The sequence below is a fragment of the Symphalangus syndactylus genome, chromosome 17, assembly GCF_028878055.3.
Source record: "Symphalangus syndactylus isolate Jambi chromosome 17, NHGRI_mSymSyn1-v2.1_pri, whole genome shotgun sequence".
Lineage (NCBI taxonomy): Eukaryota > Metazoa > Chordata > Mammalia > Primates > Hylobatidae > Symphalangus > Symphalangus syndactylus.
In genome coordinates this window covers 89,205,162-89,227,470 of record NC_072439.2, presented here as the reverse complement: position 1 = coordinate 89,227,470, position 22,309 = coordinate 89,205,162, and positions in this window count along the sequence as shown.

Below are 22,309 nucleotides of genomic sequence, written 5' to 3'. Positions count from 1 at the left end.
GCAGGAGCCTAGGAAAGCCAGGGTGACACCATTTTAAAAATGACCTCATCTTAAAACTAGCAAAATATATTCTTTGCTGGTCACAACCAATGGTCATAAGATGTTTGCAGTTAAGGGAGCAGATTAATAATGAGGATATTATGTGAAGTAGTTTCCACACTTATTTGACTCCAGAAAATGTTTTTCATCCAGAATAGTTTGTTGGACTAGAAATGAAGAAAATTCTTTGGGAAGAATGATCCCCAAAAAAATCCATATAGCTGGCCTTTTGCTTATTTGACTGCTATGTGCCTGCCTCATACAAGCTTGGTACAACTGATGGCTACTGTACACAACAGTATAGTAATCCTGTATTCTGCGTTTCTCATATCAGGTACACAGGGGAGGGTTTAACCTTGGAAACAGGAGTGGAGTTCTAAGGGGAGTAGAAAAAGTTTGATTTAAAAAGTTGTGAAGATTTAAACAAGGAGTACAAGAGATGACTAAGATGTTTGCTCAATGGCAATGAAGAAATACCCTTAATTTGTATTGGAGCCAAAGGTCAGATCTCTGTGACTTCTCTAGTGGTATCAGCTTGGATTCAGGAGTGGACATAGCAGGCAGGAAGAACTTTGAGGTAAGATGGAAACCATGAGAGGCCAAAATCGAACTTAGACAATAAATGCCAAGATATATAATCTGCAAAGTATTATGTGCTCCTAATGGGCTGCAACAATGACTACTGCTATTACTGTTATAAAAACAACTTGTGCTAATAAAATAAAACATCTGAAAAAGATTCTAGGGTGATGGCAATAATGTCATTAAATGATTGACCAAAGGATCCATGCTAGATGGGAGAAAAGTAAAGTCAGAACTGACACAGGTAGACAAGGAGGAGTGGTTGACTGGAAATCACAATGAGAAAAAAAGCATCATAAAGGGAAATGAGATACCATATTAGAGTAAGTAAGGCTAATTGCTATAATAATATCTCCAACTCTAGTGTCTAGGACAGTGAAAGTTCATTTTTCTCTTGAGAAATCTTGTGCTGATGTGCTAGCAGAGTAGCTTTCCTACAGGCGGTGACTCAGACTCAAGATCCTTCTACCCAATAGTTTATTGAAGTCCTCAAAAAGGCTGAGTGGTTGGCAAGAGAAAAACAATAGAGATTATACATTATCTGTTAGCAGCCAGTTGGAAGTGGTATATATCACTTTTGCCAAAGTTTGCTTCAAAGCCACAACTAGACATATTGCAATTGGGAAATATGGCCTTTGTCTGTGCCCAGAAGAGAAATAAAACGATCTCCTGAAAAACATAACATTGCTCCCACAACACACAGTCACTGCCCTCACAAGCTAATATTAACGAAGAGCCAGGCAATCATCATTCATTCGATGAGCGATACACTAGGTATAGAGTATACACTAGGTTCTACCGAGTCACAGGGTCAGGAGTGATTAATTCTGGCTAGGTGAGTCCAACAAAGCATTATTGAAAGGTCGACTTTAACCTGAGCCTTGAAGGATGCCTGGCAGGCCACCTAGCAGAAAAGGCAAGGAAGAAAATTTCTAATGGAGAGAGGAGCATTAGCCAAGACACAGAACTTTGGAAGAACATGGCATTCTTGGGAAGGATGAGGCTTCGGGGAGAGGACAGACCAGTTTAAAGAATGGAGAGTTAATTTTAGGGTAAAATGAGGTCTCATGAAAGGTTTTAAAGCAGAAGGAAGATTGGCATGATGAGACTGAACATTAAAAGAATAGCTAAAGCTGAAGTAGAGGAAGCAGAAGTGTAGAATACTGGAGAAGAGAAATATGGAAAATACTTTACAGTCTTCTTAGAAGTAAAGGATGAAAACGCACATCAAGGCAGTAGCAGGGACAATAGGCAGGATCCATCAGTCAGCTTTGGTGATGGCTGAGTTAACAGACTTGACTTCCCACCTTCATCTCCCATTCACTGACCAGAGGCTGTTGACCCTAAACTGAAATCACCTCATCTTTCACCATCTTCTAACATCTATAACCCTTTTCTCATACCTCCTCCTTTCTGTTCTTTCCCAAGTAACAAAGCACTTCATTTTGTTTTCAAAAACCCTACCAAGTTGCTGATTAGTTGGTTAGTTTCTGGTAAGAAAGACTATAAGGATTGACTATAATAGTAGAATTTTGAGCACTGGAAATCTTAAAAGTACAATGATTTTTAACAGAACATTCTTTTATGTTTTCATGAATAAAGCCATCTATACAAGATGCCTCCTTTATTTCTACATACAGTGCTGTCACGAACCCTGCCTCATAGGCAGTAATGGCTTGTTTCATAGACTGCACATTCCTGGTGACTAAAAACTGTTAGCTTTTTTTAAACAGTATCAGTTTGGATCACAATGCCCTATCATTTTCTTCCCTTCCCAAGATGTCTCTCATAGAAGTTTGATCAGTTTACATTATCAATAATAATGTTGCCAAATTACTTGCAACACTGGAAAAAAGGGATCAAATAGCAAGATCAATGAGACATAACACAGCCATAATCTGGTGCTTTGTGTCAGTTGTCCACTAACTGCCAGTCTTAATTGGTACTGTGTTTAAAAATACAAATATTGCTGATAAGTAGTGACACAAAGACATGCATTAATAAATGGGAAGTTCAGAGCTTTCTTTTGTGGCTTCATCAGTTCCTTTCCAGCTCCCAGACCCTTACCCTCTTCTGTCCCCCACAGACAACTATTGTTGTCTGTTGTCTAAGAAGCAGGCCATTCAGTCTCCAATGCAGAAGCCGTCAGGTTTTTCTATAGAAAGGGCATTTAGACTCCCAGATTATAGGCTCAATATTAGCTTAAGGTTCTTGTGTGGATGGTTTAAATTGACCCTAATTTACCAAGCTGTTTTCTAGGCATCAAATGACCACAAGGCATTATTACAGCACTTAAGAACCTTGAAGTTTTTAGTCTTAATACTTCTACCAATTGTACCAAGTTCTGCAATCAAGGAACAGAGGGGAAAATCAGGTTCTGCAGAGGGTCTTTTCAATCAACATTTCTTGAATGCTGTTATAAGCCCAGCAGCATTCAAGATAAAATGGAATGAGAAGTGAAGATAAACCAAACTGTACATACACACAAGGAGTTTATCGTCTTGTAAGGAAGATACGTACATACACTCCTGACAGAGATATACAATAGTATTGGAAGGATGGAGCTGAAGGGACAAAGTTAGGAGACATTTGAAAGATAGATTCAACTGGATTATGATTTTTGACTGAAATGCATTAAACATTTCCATAAGTTGGTACTTTGCTAAGCCCTTTGCGTGCAAAATCACATCTAATCCTCACAATAACTCTATGACATGGGTATTACTAACCTCACTTACTTATAAATGAGAGAACCGAAGCTCAGAAAGAAAAGATAGGCAGCTTTACCAAGGTTTAAAAAAGGGGATAAAGTTGACATTCAAGTCCAGTTATGTCTGATTCTTAAGTCTGCTCTCTTAACCATGATGCTATATGACTTTCTGAGATACTGGGGTTAGAGAAAGGGGAGATAAATATATGGCTGAGTTTTCAAGTGAAGGCAATTACAACAATGATGGTGTGTTTGCCACACAGCAGAGCAGCTCCCATGTTCAGTTTTTATTATGAGGAGTTAGTTTGGGGCCCAATTCAGGTGGCCTATACTCAGTAAATGAAAAGTGAATTAGTTTCCCTGAAAAATGAATGATTTTATTGAGCTGAAATACACTTGATTTGGGAAAATAGAAAAACTTTAAACCCCTTTTGTTGAAAACACATGACTCTGGAGAAAAGTTAATGTGCTCTTTTTTTTTCTTTTTTCTTTTTTTTTTTTTTTTTTTTTTTTTTTAGAGGGAGTCTTGCTCTGTCACTCAGGCTGGAGTGTAATGGCAAGATCTCGGCTCACTGCAACCTCTGCCTCCCAGGTTCAAGCAATTCTCCTGCCTCAGCCTCCTGAGTAGCTGGGATTACAGGCGTGTGCCACCACGTGCGGCTAATTTTTGTATTTTTAGTAGAGACAGGGTTTCACCATGTTGGTCAGGCTGGTCTCAAACTCCTGACCTCGTGATCTGCCCACATCAGCCTCCCAAAGTGCTGGGATTACAGGTGTGAGCCACTGCGCCCAGCCACTATTCTAAACCTTTTATTAATAAGGAGTCATTTAATTCTCATGATAGCCCCATGACATTGGTACTGTTTCCCCTCACTTTACAGATGAGAAAACTGAGGCAAAGAGAGTTTATGTACTTTCCCAAGGTCTCTCATCTTGTGAGAGCTGTACTTGGTACCTGAGCCCAGGCTGATCTGATGTTAGAGTCATGACCACTAAGACTGCTGCGTCTATTTCCAGTTGATGATGAAATGACCCACAGCTACTGGACCCTTATTTGGAGGCTGACCCCGACTCCAGTTCCTAGAACCAACCATGTTTCATTTGGGGTTATTTTAAGGAAGCTTAAGTCAGTAGCTCAGGTTCATCTTGCTCTGCCCATGGACTGTTTCAGTTTTGGGAATCAGACTTTTCCTTTCTTCCTATAACTAAGCCCTTTTACATATTTCCTCTTGGGAAGCTTTCCCCTCTTGGGCCCTATTCCCTTATAACCAGTAAGAGGCTCTGCCAGAATACTTTTTCTAGGAAGCAGGCCTGCAAGGTTCAAAGTACTGCTTGCTCTTGTTAATCCTCAACCTGCCTCTAGGTTTATAGTAAACCCTAGAAAGATGGCTTAGGTTCTGCTACCCACTTACAAATTCCTTCTTGAATCCAATTCCTTCCAGATTTCCAGTCATGCTTTGCATTCAGGTTAGTCTCCCATCATAATGTCTCAGGCAACCTTGGGGCAGCCCATGATCTCTTGTTAGGTCCCTTGGGTGCCAGCTTTTGTGTGGATGCCTCTTGTCACTTGCCACCATGATTTCTGTGCCACACCTTCTGAATGAAAGCATTTCCTAGAGCTACTTCTCTCCTCCCCACCTCTCAGGTATCTATGCCACCTACCTTATGTAGATCTAAACCCAGTGTTCAGATTCATGTAAGTAACCCTTTGATGTCATACATTTTAACATAAATCACATGAGAGGGAGAAGGAGTAGGGGAAGCAAAGGAAGGAAAGGGTACAATGGGAGAGGAAAGATGGAGATACAGAGGAAGAAAATGAAAGACTTAAGAGAAGGAATCAGGGAAGGAACTAGAGAGGGGGAGATAGAAAAAGAGTGAGGAAGAATAGGGGAGAAACGGGGAGAAAAGAGAAGAGAAAAATGCAGCCATGCCTTTTTAAAAAGTAGAGTTGAAAATATAAGAACACAATTAACCCTTCCCAGGTAGCAGATACTGTCTTTCCAGTCACCCAACAGAAGCAAAATAGTCACAATGACTTCAAAAGTCTCACAATTAAACTTGAACAAGTCATGGAATTGTTTGACCTGCAGAATCCAAGAAGGGTTTCTCTTTGAGTGTTGTCACTACACATTAGACTTCCTAGATTCTCCTCTCCCAAAGGAGCCTTTTTACCTCTGCTTGAATTTTAATGTTCTATTGGGGAAAATTGTCTTATTTCCACTATTCTCACAAACAGTAGCAAGTATTTTGGTAAATAAAGGAAATTTAAACAGCTTGAGGAGTGCCTATGCAATGCCAAAACCAATGGGCAATCTGATAAAAAATTTAATTCATCAAGCCTATTTATTGATCCTTTTACCTTTTATTCATATGTTTGCTGAGCATCTGCTGTTACAAGACAAGGTATGCATGTGAGGAGATCTTTAGCTGGACTCATGTTTTATCTGCCTTCAGAGAGACTTCAAGCTATTTTAGGATAGGGGACTTCACACAAATAATTACAACACAAGATAAGAAGTGATAACATGAGAAAGTGGTATGAATCCTTACAAAGGGAAAGCCAAGCTCAGTGGCTTACACCTGGAATCCCAGCATTGTGGGAGGCCAAAGTAGGAGGATCACTTGAGACCAGCAGCTCAAGACAAGCCTGGGCAACATAGTGTAACACTGTCTCTACAAGAAATGAAAATAAAAATAATTAGCCAGGCACAGTAGCATGCATTGGTAATCCCAGCTACTTGGCAGGCTGAGGACAGGGGATCTCTTGAGACCTGGAGTTTGAGGCTGCAGTGGGCAATGATCAAGTCACTTACTCGAGTCTGGGCGACACAGCAAGACTCTCTCAAACTTTTTAATAAAAAAAAAAAAGGAAGATTGTTTTTGGCTAGGAAAACAAAGTTGACACTTGAGTGAACCTTCAAGTTCACTGAAGTTGAACAGAATGCCCATAACCCCACCAGGGGAAGGAACACAAGTAAGGATAAAGGTCAAGTAGTAGAGAAGAAAAGTACATGCTCAAGGACCAGTGAACAGATTAGTATAGGAAGACTAACTAAAGTTATACCAATTTATTAATGGAAAATAACAGTTTCACTTTTCAGAGTAGTTGACTGTAAGGAGAAATCAGAGGAGGGAGTCTTATTCTGAATAATTGTTTTTAGTTTTATTAACATATTTAAATACTGTTAGGAAGTTTGAGATGGTATAGCTTACTCTAGTTCTTCATTTTTCTATCTGTTTATAATTAGATCTCAAACTTTCTATTTTAAGATGTTTGATAAATTTCTTGGGCTCCACTACTTGTGTATGAGATAAAATAATCATATTGTTCCCCTATACACTGGAGGCTTTTTTTTTTTTTTTTGAGACAGTCTTGCTCTGTCACCCAGGCTGGAGTGCAGTGATGCAATCTTGGCTCACTGCAACCTCTGCCTCCCGGGTCCACGCCATTCTCCTGCCTCAGCCTCCCAAGTAGCTGGGACTACAGGTGCCTGCCACCATGCCTGGCCAATTTTTTTGTATTTTTAGTAGAGACAGGGTTTTACTATGATAGCCATGATGGTCTCGATCTCCTGACCTCGTGATCCACCCACCTTGGCCTCCCAGTGAGTACCCATTCCTTCACTGGGGGCCAAGGTAATTCTGAAGTGACACTTTTTCAGGGGCTTAAAAAGATGAAGCAAAAGTGTGGATTTGAGAAAGAGATTCATTCCACAAATGTTTATTTAGTGACCATAAGGGTTCTGTCCTAGGGATATACAGGTGGATAACAAATGTGAAGTGCTTATAGTTGGGACAAGAAGTCAAGTATCTTTTATAAACCATGCTGCCGTAAGAGCTTGGTGGGAGGAATGGTTAGTTTCAGCTGCGGGCAGTGTTGTAGTGAGGAAACCTTCACAGAAGAAATGGCGCAAATCTAGAAGATGCTGTGGCAGACAGATTATCTGGCCACCCTTGGGTAATGGTGAATACAGCCCGGAGTACACAATGCAATGGTGATGCTCGGGAAGTTCAGAGGAGGTGCTGTTCATTGTCGGCATTCCATGGAGGCTCTACCTAGAAATGGGCTCCTGGCTGGGCATGGTGGCTCACGCTTGTAATCCCAGCACTTTGGGAGGCAAGGCAGATCACGAAGTCAGGAGATCGAGACCATCCTGGCTAACACGGTGAAACCCTGTCTTTACTAAAAATAAAAAATAAAAAAAAATTAGCAGGGCGTGCCTGTAGTCCCAGCTGCTCGGGGGGCTGAAGCAGGAGAACCGCTTGAACCCGGGAGGTGGAGGTTGCAGTGAGCTGAGATCGCGCCACTGCACTCCAGCCTGGGTGACAGAGCAAGACTCCGTCTCAAAAGAAAAAAAAAAAGAAATGGGCTTCTGGGCAGAAATGTCCCCAAGTAGTGACAGCTCAGAATTTGCTTGGTTTTGATGTTGTAAATATTGATTGCTTTAAGAAAATTCTGTATTCAGTCAGCTTACTTTTAAAACCTTTCATTATAGAGAATATTAACATATACAAAAGAAAACAGAAGAGTATAATAAGCTTTCATCATGTACCCACTCTCCAGTTTCAACAACTATCAACTCATGGCCAGTTTTATTTTCTCTATGCCCCGATTTCACCTCTTCCCCTTCCATGTTATTTATTATTATTATCATTATTATTTGAAACAGGCCTTGCTCTGTCGTGCAGGCTGGAGTGCGGTGGCATAATCTTGGCTCACTGCAGCCTCAATCTCTCTTCCATGTTTTAAATCAACTCCAGCCATCAGATTATTTTTCTTATTAATATTCCAGTGTGTGTCTCTAACAGATACTTTTTAAATCACTCTTTTTGGTAATGTAGTTTACATGAAAACAATTTAAACTCCTTTATTGGTATTTTGATTATATAAGTAACACATGATCACTGTGGACAAATAAGAATATACAAATAAACAAAAAGAAGAATCTGATAATAACCCATATTCCTATTACCTAGAGAGCATTGTTGTTTTTATTTTGTCATATAATATTCTAGGTATTTTTAATTCGTATATAATAGTTGTACATATTCATGGAATACACGTGGTATTTTTATGCATGCATACAATGTCTAATGATCAAATCAGGGTAAATGGGATACCCATCACCACAAACATTTATCATCTCTTTGTGTCGAGAGCATTCCAGATCTTCTCTTCAGGTCACTTTCTCCATGAAGACTACCTCACTACAACACTGCCCCCAGCTGAACATTCCACGTTTTGAAATATGCAATAAATTGTTGATAATTGTAGTCACCCTACTATGCCATTAAACACTAGAACTTATTCCTGTTATCTAAGTATATTTTTGTAGTCATTAACTAATCTAGGCATTTTTCTTGTGTGTTAATCAAAATGAGCTTATACTCTACGTAGTACATTATATTTTTCCCTTAATATAATTACACACATCCCTACATCATATACGATGCTTGTATACTATTGTATTTTGTGGATATATGAGATTTATTCCCCTAGTCCCCTATTATTAGGCATTTTGTTTGTTCTCTAAATTTCCAGCATTCCGTGTTCCTGTAGGAGTCTACACATAGAGAGCTTCACCGCTCCATTCATCCTGTGCTGACAGGCTTGGAAAGCACTGCTTGACCATAATATAGGCTCAGTTATTGCTATTATTTTTTGATACTTAATACTTGGTATTTAAGTGAAACCATTTATAATATGTTCTATTTTGACTTATTTTTTCAAAGTGCTTGCTAATAAACTAGTTTATCTTCAGATAGAGAAAAAACTGAAAAATATTTTTTTATAAATTATGTTTGTGATGAACTGACCACAATAATATATATGGAATGGGCTCATGATGTAGCATTTTCAATTCACTTGTAGTCTAATTCTTGAGAAAGCATTTTAAAATGAAAATTATCCATAAATTAATATGAAGTCAACAATGTTTGTTCTTTCCTCATAGCTGTGTTCAGAAAGAAACTGTTTTACTATTCAAGATTTGCACACTTTTAAAAATAATTTATTAAGATATAATTACTGTACAATAAATTGAACCCTCTCAAAATGTAAATTGGATGAATTCTGACGTATGTATGTAGGCACCAGTGAGACCATTGCCACAGTCAAGATTCAGGATGTTTTCATTACACACATTTACCTCTGTTTCTCTGATCTGTGCTTATTTATTTATGTATTTATTTATTTTACTAAGCCAAGAACTTCGTTTTTATTTTTTAAACATCATTTAACAAGACAAACATTCAACCAAATTTTTTTATTAAAAAATTTCTTCCTGTGTCCAAGTGTTCTCATTGTTCAATTCCCACCTACGAGTGAGAACATGCGATGTTTGGTTTTTTGTTTTTGTGATAGTTTGCTGAGAATGCACACCAGGGCCTGTTGTGGAGTGGGGGAAGGGGGGAGGGAAAGCATTAGGAGATATACCTAATGTAAATGATGAGTTAATGGGTACAGCACACCAACATGGCACATGTATACATATGTAACAAACCTGCACATTGTGCACATGTACCCTAGAACTTAAAGTATAATTTTAAAAAATTCTTAATTCAAAAAAAGTTAGGGCTACAGAAAACTTGTAAGAATTTTATTATAAAAACTCTCATATAACCTTCAATCTGACTGACTCATTCAACTATTGTTAACATTTTGCCATATTCGTTCACCTTCCTGTCCTCCATCCAACCATGCCTAAACACGTCAACATGTATTTTTAAAGAACAAAGATTGCATCATTATCAAAATCAGAAAATTTCACATTGATGCAATATAAATATGTGGTACATAGTTTATATTCAAATTTTACTGACTTAACACTGTACTTTACGGCAACTTTTTTTTCCCAAGCCAGGTTTCAATTCAGAACCTCACACGCATTCAATAGTCCTGTCTCTTTAATTGCCACTAATTTGAAGTTCCTCTCTTACTCTTTGTTCATGGCATTAACATCTTTTTATTACACATTAAGTACTAGGGTACAAGTGCACAACGTGCAGGTTTAATACACAGGTATACATGTGCCATGTTGGTTAGCTGCACCCATCAACTCGTCATTTACATTAGGTATTTTTCCTAATGCTATCCCTCCCCCATCCCCCCATCCCACGACAGGCCCCAGTGTGTGATGTTTCCCACCCTGTGTCCAAGTGTTCTCATTGTTCAATTCCCACCTATGAGTGAGAACATGTGGTGTTTGGTTTTCTGTCTTGTGATAGTTTGCTGAGAATGATGGTTTCCAGCTTCATCCATGTCCCTGCAAAGGACATGAACTCATCCTTTTGTACGGCTGCACGGTATTCCAAGGCATTAACATTTTTAAAAGTACGGGCTTATGTTTTGTAGAATGTATTTCAATTTGTGCTGGTCTGATTGTTACCTCGTGATTTGAATCATTAGGTAATTTTAGCAAGAATAGCAGATAAGTGATGTCTTGCACTTCTGAAGGCATCACCTCAGGATACAACTAATATCGGTTTATCCCATTATTGGTGATGTTGGCTTTGATCACTTAGTAACGGCAGCTATCTGTCAGATTTCTCCACTGTAAAGGTCCACTTTTCCTCTTTGTAATTAATAGGTAATATATGGATAATTACTTTGAAAAGTTACGAATATCTTTATCCTAATAAAATTTTTGCATTGTAAATTTCCATAGTAAATTGATTAAGTGATGATTCTTGCTTGAGTCAATTATTAGTGTCATGATTGCAAAACAGTGATTTTCTATCTCTTATCCATTTATTGCCTGGCATCCTACTATAAAGAAGTTTTCTTCCTCCTTTGATTTGTTTCTTTCTTTCTTTATCGGTTTATGTATTTTTATGGACTCATGGATTCCTTTTTACTGAATATGTTATCAATTCTTACCATTTTTCATTGTGACGCTCAAATTTTCCAGTCTGGCCAACAGATGTCCCATCAAACTGGCTCTTGTGTCATGTTGATAGATCTCTCTCCTTCTGAGCGCTTTGTTATTCTCTAGGATGAGATGCCTTTGCTGCCTAGTCCCGGTTTCAGACATTTCTCCAAGGATTTCTGATTCCTTTCGGTAAATATTTAGAAACCAAGATCTCAGTGCTAGGTGAATTTTGTGTCTTAAACATTACCACAATATCATTATCAGACCAAACACATTAATAATAATTCTTTAATGTCATTATATATCCAGCCAGAATACCAATATCCAATTGTCTCATAAATGTCACAAGTCTTAGTCTACACAGTGTGTTGATTTATATGTCTTTCAAGTCTTTTTTAACTTTTTAACTTTATAGCTTTATTCACTATTTCTCTTTTTGTGTTCTTGCCACTTATTTGTTGAAGAAAGCAAGTTGCTTTTTCTATACAGTTTTGCATAGCCTGGATTTTGCAGGTCAAATTCCTATGGCATTGTTTAACATATTATTTTGTCCTCTGTATTTGTATAAATTGGCAGTTGGATCTAGACACTTTATCAGATTTGGATCCCTCTTCCTCCTCCCCTTTCTCCTTGGGGCAAGACTATGTCATAGGCGGAATTGCATTCTATCAGGAGACACATAATTCTGTTTGTCTTTCATTCTGAGATGTGAGCAATGCTCATTATCAGTTAATTAATTTGCAGTTGCAAAATGGTAATATTCTATCATTTCTTCTTCAACTATTAGCTGGAAAGTTGCATAAAGTGGAACTTTCTTCTTTTTCTTGGTTACCTAGTGCTACAGTTTATTTAGTAAAGGCAAAATAAATGTTTGAATCTTTCCCTTAATTCATTTTCAAAATAATGAATGCAGTCCCTAGCATTCTCTGATAGTAAAAAACTATGTTTCTTTTTCATAGTACTATGAATGCATGAATTTAAGCATATTTTATATATTTTAATCCATTGCAGTAATTATCCTTACTGATACTCAGATTGCCCCATTTGTGGTCAATGGGGGTCTATTGGCACTGGCATGTAAGTCACTTGAAACAGTCTCAGTAGGTTTTGATATCTTCCTTGTTATCTAGTATGGCAAGCTAAACCAGGCTTATGTTTGTATTTCCTGCCCTGGATATAAAAATAACATCTGGGAAATAGAGATGGTTATTATTACTGGTTTGGTCATTGTAGGCTTTTTTAGTGGATCTTCAAAAAAGATGGTTCTTCAAAAAAATATGGTTCTTCAAAAAATAAAATATCTCATGAATTCATTGCAATAATTCCAGTTATTATTTAGTACTACTGATATTTTGCTTGACTTCTCAAACTTACATCTATATCTCCTTTCTCCCTAAAGAAAATTTTACTTCTCAAGGTCACAAGGGATGATAGTATTAGATTTCACATAATTACCCATTTGCTTCATCTCACATTACATACAAAGCACTATTAGAATCACAATACTATCACCAGTATGATTACCGGAAGCAGTTAGAAACATTTTTCCCCCTGCTCCTTGCAGACCAGGGCTAACTCACAGGCAGTGGGCCCAGAATCGGCCTGAAACATTTTTTATAATTACTTTTTTTCTTAGATTATATCCTTTTTAGAGATGCACATTCAAATTTATGGGTTTTAACGTTTCTTGTAATAGTTTCTCTCTATACATTTATGTCATCGATACATACAGAGTAGGTTTATTTACTTTGTTGTTTCCAATTTATAGAAATAGTTATTTTGTTTAAATTATATTTTAAAATTATACAATATATTTGTGCCTCTCCAAGGTCAAGTCTACAAATAAAATATATTCAAAGGAGTCTACCTTCTAGCTTTATTTCTCCCCTAAAAACCACTTATCCCTTTATAGTTAACCTCCATTTTTGTTATTTGCTTACACATAAGTAGAAAAAATACATCATCCAAAACCCTGGTTGGGATAGTGGTGATAATAGTAATATTAGTGATAGTTGTAGTAATATCATTGAAATATTAGAACGCTCTCCTACATGTATGGTGTGTTACAATTTATACTTTTTTATTCCGCTCATTGTATCATTTGTATAATAACTCTCTGGGACAAATGTTATTTTCATTTTATAAATACAATCATGTGTCGTATAATAATGTTTCAGTCAACAACAGACCACAGTACAATGTCAGTCTCGTAAGATTTTAATGAAGCTGAAAATTTCTATCACCCAGTGAAGTCACAGCTGTTGTAATGTCATAGCACAACTCATTACTCACATGTTTGTGGTGATACTGGTGTAAACAAACTTACTGCACTGCCAGTCACATAAAAGTATAGCACATACAATTATGTACAGTACGTGGTACTCAATAATGATAATAAACAATTATGTTATTGGTTCATATAGTTACTATACCATATTTTTATCATTATTTTAGAGTGTGCCTCCTTCTACTTATATACTTTTTGAAATTTCACTGTAAAACAGACCCAGAACATACCCCTGTCATTGATACCTCTTGGGTTCAATTTTTATCTCTGTGGAAATGGGAAGTGTGCAGGTTAAATGAGGTACTGTGACACTGCAGGCCACATGAGACTGCACATGCCCCAAACTGCCATAACCACGGAGGATTTCCTGGTGAAGCAGAAATTGTGTATTATAGAACACAGTGCTGCCCAATGAAGAAAAGATATTCAGCTCAAGTATAATCAAAAGTTATTTTTTTCTGCTAAAATTATGAGAGGTACAACCCCTTTCTCTTCAAGCAGCAACTGGGCAGAGCTCATGGGCATAGGGCCCAGCACACAGGCGTGGATGCATTGCTCTCAGGACATGGGGGCACTGAGCCATTGTTCTCGGGAACGACCATTGTGAGGTCATTCCCACATAAAAACTAATTATTGTCGTGGATTTTATTTTAAAATATTAGACAGAATCAAAGCTTCCTAAACAAAACACTTGAGCAAATCTATAAGCAAAACTTAGGACTATTTCTGCTAACTGAAAGGAACCTCCTTGTTATGAAGAATTTGATTTATTTATTTATTTTATTTATTTATTTATTTATTTATTTATTTTTTTTGAGACAGTCTCGCTCTGTGGCCCAGGAGTGCAGTGGCGCGATCTCGGCTCACTGAACCTCCGCCTCCCGGATTCACACCATTCTCCTGCCTCAGCCTCCCGAATAGCTGGGACTACAGGCACCTGCCACCGTGCCCGGCTAATTTTTTTTGTATTTTTAGTAGAGACGGGGTTTCACCATGTCAGCCAGGATGGTCTGGATCTCCTGACCTTGTGATCTGCCCACTTCGACCTCCCAAAGTGCTAGGATTATAGGCGTGAGCCACCGCACCTGGCCAGAACTTCATCATTTTATTGCCCCATGTGTGGCAGAGGACAGTCCAGGGAACACCAAAAGGATTATTACAGCATGAATTATTCTAGAGGTGGCAGCATCAGGACAAACTAACTTCTCTTAGCCACACTATTACCCATTTCCTGGTGATGAGGCAATCAGAAATGAATGCCAGAACCTCTTTGTATTCAGATTTACATTACAGTCAACCATAGAGAAAAAGGAAATAGTTTTTTATTTCTTTGACTTAGGTTGGTCAATCTTGATCAAATTATCTTTTGTCTTTTTAAAATCCTGAGTTTACACGTCCTCTGGGTATAGACATAGATACATATTCAGACTGGTGGGCAGTGCAAATATGAGAATTTTATTTAAAATCTTGGCCCTTATCTGGGCAACCATAGATTGCTATACACTTTAGAGAAAGTTGACTAAGTCAAGAGTTATTTCTGTCTTAGTGAGCACCAAGCCTGATACATTCAGTTTCCTCTCCTTTTCTTTAAGCACCACAAAAGAAAAGGTTTCTTTTGATACGATTTATTATGGTACTTTTCAGATGGACAAGGAGTGACACAGGGTGGAGGAGCCACATCATACTTCCTTAAGTCAATATCTTGTCATCAAACTCTTATTGCATGGGAACATGAATAGTAGGGCTTAGGCTATGAATATAAAGAAATGTCTTCTCAATAAATAACTCCTCCCAGGTGTTAATACCTTCTCCTGGAGTTGAAATAAGCCTTTGTTTCATGGCTTATGATAGAAATAAAAGTCCTAACATCTTTAAAAACTCAACATACTATTTTCCTTTTCATTCTGCTGAGCTAAAGAAATGAGTTATGTGGGGCAGTCATAAGCTGGTTCTGATTTTAGGGCTAACAATATCTAAGACAGATGTCTGGAGTTAGACATCTCTTAATTTTCTTTGAGCCTCAGTTTTCTCATCTTCAATAGGAAATTGGGAATCTCAGTCTAATATTTTTTTTTTGCAAAAATCAAATGAGATTTCACTTCAAAGGCAATCTGCAAAGTAAATTGCTATAGGAGAATAAGTAGTATTATTATTAAGATCCATTTTATTAAGACCAAATATATAGTTTCTAGGTAGCAAAGAGTCCTTATGGTTTGGTGAATAAATGGCCATTTGACTAAAAGACTATTTTCCTCCTCTTTTCTTCCCCATTAGGGGAAGTTAATTTCTTTGGAAGCAACAATGCTCACTTGAGATCGTTTAAAGATTCTCCATTTCCTGTGAATCGAGTATAAACTACTCATGTTGCCAAATCAAGGCTTTCATAGTACTGTCCCAAACTCTTTTTCAGGACTTATATTTCAATATTTTCATTATACCTAACAAATAAGGTGAACTCACCTGTCTCTGTTCTCTGACTCTACCTTAGATGTTCTTCTGTGAATTTTCTCAAGCTGCTTCCTTAACCCAGGACACTTTCCCATCAATCTTTCCTTAATTATATTTTCTACCTTCTTAAGGCTTATTTTTGAAATAATATTCTTCATGAGGCTAATTCAATCATTCCCTTCCAGACATGAATTTTATTTCCTTTTCTAGGTCCTTATTTTTCTTTTCCTATCTCACCAATCTCTTCCTGTCCCCTGGTTCCTCCCTGTGACCCAAATGTCAGCTTAGAGTGTCTAGTTTTTGATATTCAAATGAAGAGACTCCTGTCCCACACTACATGCAGTGAGATTGATACATTCCACCTTATTCGCCGATTATGGGAGGAGGAAGGATGATGATTTATGCTGTCTTTAGTTGTCTCTGCCTCTGAATCTATTCCAGATAAATTCAGGTAAGTTAGCATAGTTTGTGGTTTGTCTTGTCATTGTTGTACACAAGATGTCCTGGCTCAGCTTCAGATTGCCCCAGGCATGGAATACAGCTTCCTTTCCTTATTTTCCCATGCCCTCCACCCTCAGCGCTCCCCAGGCATCACTCACATTAGGAATGTGTGGTGGAGCAGAGGACCAGAGATAAGGAAGGCACAGAGAGAAACAGCACTCAAGAGCTACAGGAGGATCCCCTCAAATCCTGAATATTAACCTGCACATATGTTGGGTAAAACTCCTAAGGCTGGACATGAGGTATTGGTAGAGCCTTTGAAAGGTCATGCTTTGGTAGTGAGGCTAAATTAATGCCACAGTAAACGCTGATCTGTACCCATTGTAACAAAGCTTAAAAGAAGGATTCAGAATAATCGAACCAATCTGCAAGTAATTTAACTGTGTGCTGTAACAAAGACAAACACTCTTTAAAGAAATACAGTTAAATCCCAAAACCAACAAATACATAAGACCTGACGTCCAATCAAAACTTTCCCAGTATGCAAAAAAGAAACATGAAAATATAACCTATAATAAGGAGAGAAATAAATCAATAGAAAAAGACTCAGAAATGACATTGATAAAGGGAATAGCAGATAAGGAACTTGAAATAGCTATTATAAATATTCAAAAAGATACATAATAAAACATAAACATGATAAAAATACAAGATATTTTTAAAATATCTAAATGGAACTTTTAAGAAGAAAAATACATCAAAAATGAAAAATACGCTAGATGAGATCCAGAACCATTTAGACACCACAGGAAAAAACAGTAAACTTAAAAACAAAGCAATAGAAACTATCCAAAATGAAGCACATATAGAAAAATAAAGACCAAAACAAGTGGACAAATCTTCTGTGAGTGTAGGATAATATAAAGGTTTCTAAGATAAGTAAATTGGAGTTACAGAAAAAGAAGAGAAAGATGAATGGCACATAAAAAGATCTGAAGAAAGAACAGCTAAAGGTTTTCCCCTCAAATTTGGTAAAACTGTAAGTTTACAGATAAAAACGTTCCAGTGAACCCCAGGCAGAATATTAAACACACACGCGCACACACACACACATGCGCATGCATGCAAATCATAATCAAATTGGTGGAAAGCACATAAAATTTTAAAAATATTAGCAACCAGAGAATATGGGGACATTATACAGAAAGGAGCAAGGATAAAAATTACAGCAGATTTCTTGTTGGAGATGATGTAAGCCAGAAGGCAGTGGAGTGGGATGGAGAAGTCAATGTCCATTTCTACACCCAGAAATGAAACCTTCTGAAACAATGAAAGCTGAAAGAATGTGTCACCACCAGAGCCTGACTGTGTACAAATCCTTAAGGGAAAAATCACACCTTCAATTTGGATTATTTCTCCCTTTCTATGATTGTGTAGTTTCCTCTATCAGACCCAGCAATCCATGTTTTATGTTGGTGGTTCCATGTTACTTCTACCAACAGGTACAACATATGTTGCAGACCTGGCCACTTATCCTGAGGACAGGTTGGTTAATTTCCAGGATGTAAGCCTGTATCTCAGTGTTCCTGCCTTCCTAGTCCTGCAGATATACAGAACCCTCTGGAGGCCTCACTCGGTGTCATCTTGTTTTACCCTATCCCATGGGCAGGTGATCCCTGCTTTAGGCAGTGTGCATGGGGTCCACACATGGTCCTCTTTTAGACCTATTCTCTATAGAAACAGACTTTCAGCTATGATGGCTGTTTCCAGATTCAGAGCCCAGCATCCCTGGATCTTGTACCCTCTTTCCTACCTCGCATTTCATCCAACTTTTCTCTTCCTGGGTCCTCTTCTAGGTGAGTGGCACAAAAATGCACCTGGCTATATCACACTGAAACCTGAGACTCAGCTTGACTTTTCCAATTCCACTCTGTGACTAATGGTTTTCAAACTTCTCTTGAGTCTGTCAATTTCTCCTTTTTTCTTACCAGCCATCTTAGCTAATTCCTTCCCATTTTTTAGCTGTAGCTCAGCAGTGCCTCCTGGTCCTCCCACATCCACTCAACTCATTGTCCAGTGATGCCATAGTGACCTCCTAGGTTCAAATCTGATGACGTCACTCCTCTGAGTAATGTCTCTTCATTCTCTTTAAAGTTGAAGCTTTTTAAGATCTTTAATCAGCTCTCTTTTTTTATTGCTGCAGCCTCATCTCTCATCATTGGCTGCCTCCAACTTTTATTGTGACCAGTAAACGATGAAAATTTCTGAATGTTTCATGTTCTCTTTTGCTTCCAGGATTTGCAGAAATTGTTCAGTCTTCTTGAAGTGCTATCCTTCTTCATCTTTTGAATGTGTCATCACCTCCCCAGTAAAGCCCTTCCTGATCTCCCTAGCCTTGATTAAGTGCTCCTACTCTGTTCTTCGGCTTGTGCTGCACTGATTCAGGTGGTGCTAATTGCACTATATTTACTTCTGCTTCCACAAATAAAACTATGAACAACTTGAGGGTAGGAGCTTTCCATCACCTAGCATGGTACCTGATACACTGTTGGTGCTCACAGAGATTTGTTGAATAAATAATGGCCATTAAGTATTAACTTAATGTCATTATTAATTCTTGTAACCTCGCTACACCTATCACAGTGCCTGGCACATATTGATCACTTAGCACATTTAGTAACATTAAGCAGCCATTGATCACTAAATATGTATCTCACATGTTATAATGCCCTTTTGTAAATGTGATCTCATTTAAACTTATCAGCCCATCCCTCCCCAAATAAAGCATGTTTTATTATCCTCAACTAAAAGGTAAAGAAACTAAGGCTAAGAAATATTAAATAGCTTTCTCAGGGTCAAATCAACATCGGAAATGGTATTCAAGCCCAGCTTCTCTTTCCAGTTGAAGAAAGTACCTAAGTCCAAGAAAACTCTGTCCAAACTGATTTTTATCAGGTTTATTTAAGGGAAAATAACTTAATGTCTTTGCTATATATTTCCCCAGTAAAAAGCAGTAGAAAAAGAAAGCAGCAAAATAATCTAACACTATGAAAACAGAACATTTATTTCCAGTACGTATTTATGATGTCTATCAAAATGGAATGTAATTCTGAGAAGAGCCAAATTACAATTCTTATATGATTAAGTCTTTATCTGCAAGCATTTGATAGATCCTAAGAATCAACCAGGTAAATTGATGTAACAGTACAATGTCTTTCTTCAGTGCATTGAACTGGAAAAAAAGTACTAATGAATGCTGATCATGATTTTGACTCTTGATTAGTATACAGAATGTTAATGTTTTCACAGTCAAGAGACAGATGAGTATGTATAGGAGGCTTAAGTAGCTATCTAGCTGGTGTTGCTAGGATTGGCTGAAAAAGAAAACTCTGAATAAATATTTCTCACATAAAACATTATCCGAATGTCTACTCAGAGGGATTCCAGTCAACCATTCTTTACAGTAGAGACTTTATATGAAAAATCGTAATACAACACTCCCAGGAGGCTGTGTGATGGAGAGAAAAGCATTCTGGCTTTTCAGGTCTGTTCTCCCTCTCTGCTAATTACTTTTCTGTGAACTGGGCAGGTGACTCTTGCAACACAACCAACAGAGTTCTTTTCTCATCTGTGAAATGAGGAGTAGGAACACAGGACCCCCAGTCTCATCAGCATTACCACTGCTGTGGATCTAGGGGTGATCTTATCACTGCAGTAGGCTGACCTCTCTGGTTCCTCCCCTCCTGGATTTTGATACTCTAATTCACTGTCAACAGTGCTGTGTGGCCCATGGGTTGAGCAGTAGTTGGGTGGTAGAACCGTGGAACTTATAGGAATCAGGGAAATAGTAGTTATTTCTACTTATTTCTCTCCACCCTTTTTGGCATTCAACATGGATTTCTGAAGTTTTTGTCAGCTAAGAAGCATTTCTGGTCTTCACTGAGCCATACTTTCATCATCTTTAAAGTAGAGGTAAATAATACATACTTCTTAGTCTCCCTCACAGGCTTCTTTTGTCTTACCCTAAATTACTAGTGAGGTTTTAATGGGGAGTGCATTTGTGACAGTGCTTAACAGAATGCATGGCACATTGAAGGCAGTGCAGGAAGTCAGTTTCTCAATGCTACCTTTGCTTTTCTAGAGTAGCCTAAAGATCAAGTAAGCCAACATCCTCACCCTGATACTAAACTTGGCCTATACAAATGTGTAATGCCTGACTTTTGATGGTTCCTCTGCCTGGAGAAACAAACCAATTATATTTTCCTAACTCAACCACCTTTCAATAATCATCCTTCTGCAGAGCATGGTTTCTCTCCTGCATGTGGGAGTGGGACAGCATCTAATTCGATCTAGTTTCCCTTAATGAGAAGCTGCCCATATGTACTCTCAGCCTTGAATTGCCTGCCCTGATCTGGAGATATCTACCTGGCAATGGCTCCAGATGGTGCTTTCTGCCACCAGGAAATCTTAAACAGCTAGGGCTAGAGGGTCTAACGACAATGTCAGTAGCAGCATCTTACTTCATATGGTAGCTAATTATAACATTCATTCAGAAAAAAAATAAAGAGGCTTGTTGTCATAGTGATGGCTAATTCTCCAAGTCGGATGCATAGCTCCGATTGGAGCATCTGCTAGCACAGAGACACACATCAATTTGTTGTGTATGCTGCAGGAATAATTGAGATTGTACTTCAAAGAAAAAAATTTGACACGGACAGGGTTTTCTGCATTCGTGCTGTATTGCATTCTCTTGTGTACAACGATGGTTTTCCTCTTATCTCTATTTTTCTTTTCCAAAAATATTAGTTTTCAGGGACTTGGTTATACTCCAGGAACCAGTGATGACACTGGCTCCTGATATCCAGGAAGCTTTGAAGGCCCTGAGACCAGTAACTGGGATGTTCAGGTAACCAAGCCTGGGAGGCAATAGGACTTTGTCACTTGTGCAATTAGAACAGATCCAGGCCGGGCATGGTGGTGCACACCTGTAATCTCAGCACTTTGGGAGGCCAAGGCAGGCAGATCACCTAAAATCAGGGGTTAGAGACCAGCCTGGCCAACATGATGAAACCCCCTCTCTACTAAAAGTACAAAAATTAGCCAGGCGTAGTGGCTTATGCCTGTAATCCCAGCTACTCGGGAGGCTGAGGCAGGAGAATCGCTTGAACCCGGGAGGCACAGGTTTCAGTGAGCCAAGATTGTGCCACTGCACTCCAGCCTGGGTGACAGAGTGAGACTCCATCTCAAATAAAATAAAATAAAATAAGATAAGATAAAATAAAATAAAAAAAAAAGATCCAGCTACAGCCCCTGATTCAAATGGTTGAATTTAGAAACTTTAGAGAAAAAAGAGATATGGGGTCCTTACCCTTCTGATTCTCTTCTCATCTCCATTGCCAGTCCCAGGTTTCCAGCAGATATGCAGCTTATTGTTCAATCCTTATTACTGGGTTAGAGCAGTTCTGCAGAAACTTTGTCTTGTTTTTATGCTGGAGGAACTACAGAAAATTAAAAGAAAGAGAGAGAGGGTTAATAGGTATCAAACAACACGTATGAGCCAAGTACTATCCTAGACACTATTATATCCAGTTTCTCATTTTCCACACCAAATACTAGAGGGAATTAGTTATTTTTCCAGGATTTATGTGGTCAGTAAGGGGAAAAGATCAGAATCTTCCCATAAATACTTTTAAAATGTATTTTTAATTTCCATAAAGGTTATTGCGGAACAGATGGTGTTTGGTTACATGAGTAAGTTCTTTCGTGGTGATTTGTGAGATTTTGGTGCAACCATCACCTGAACAGTATACACTGAACCCTATTTGTGGTCTTCTTTCCATAAATTCTTAAACCATCTTTTCCCCATGATCCTCAAGCCCAAAACTGGCCCTGGGTCGTAATGTCACCGCCTCTTCTTCCTTATCTCTA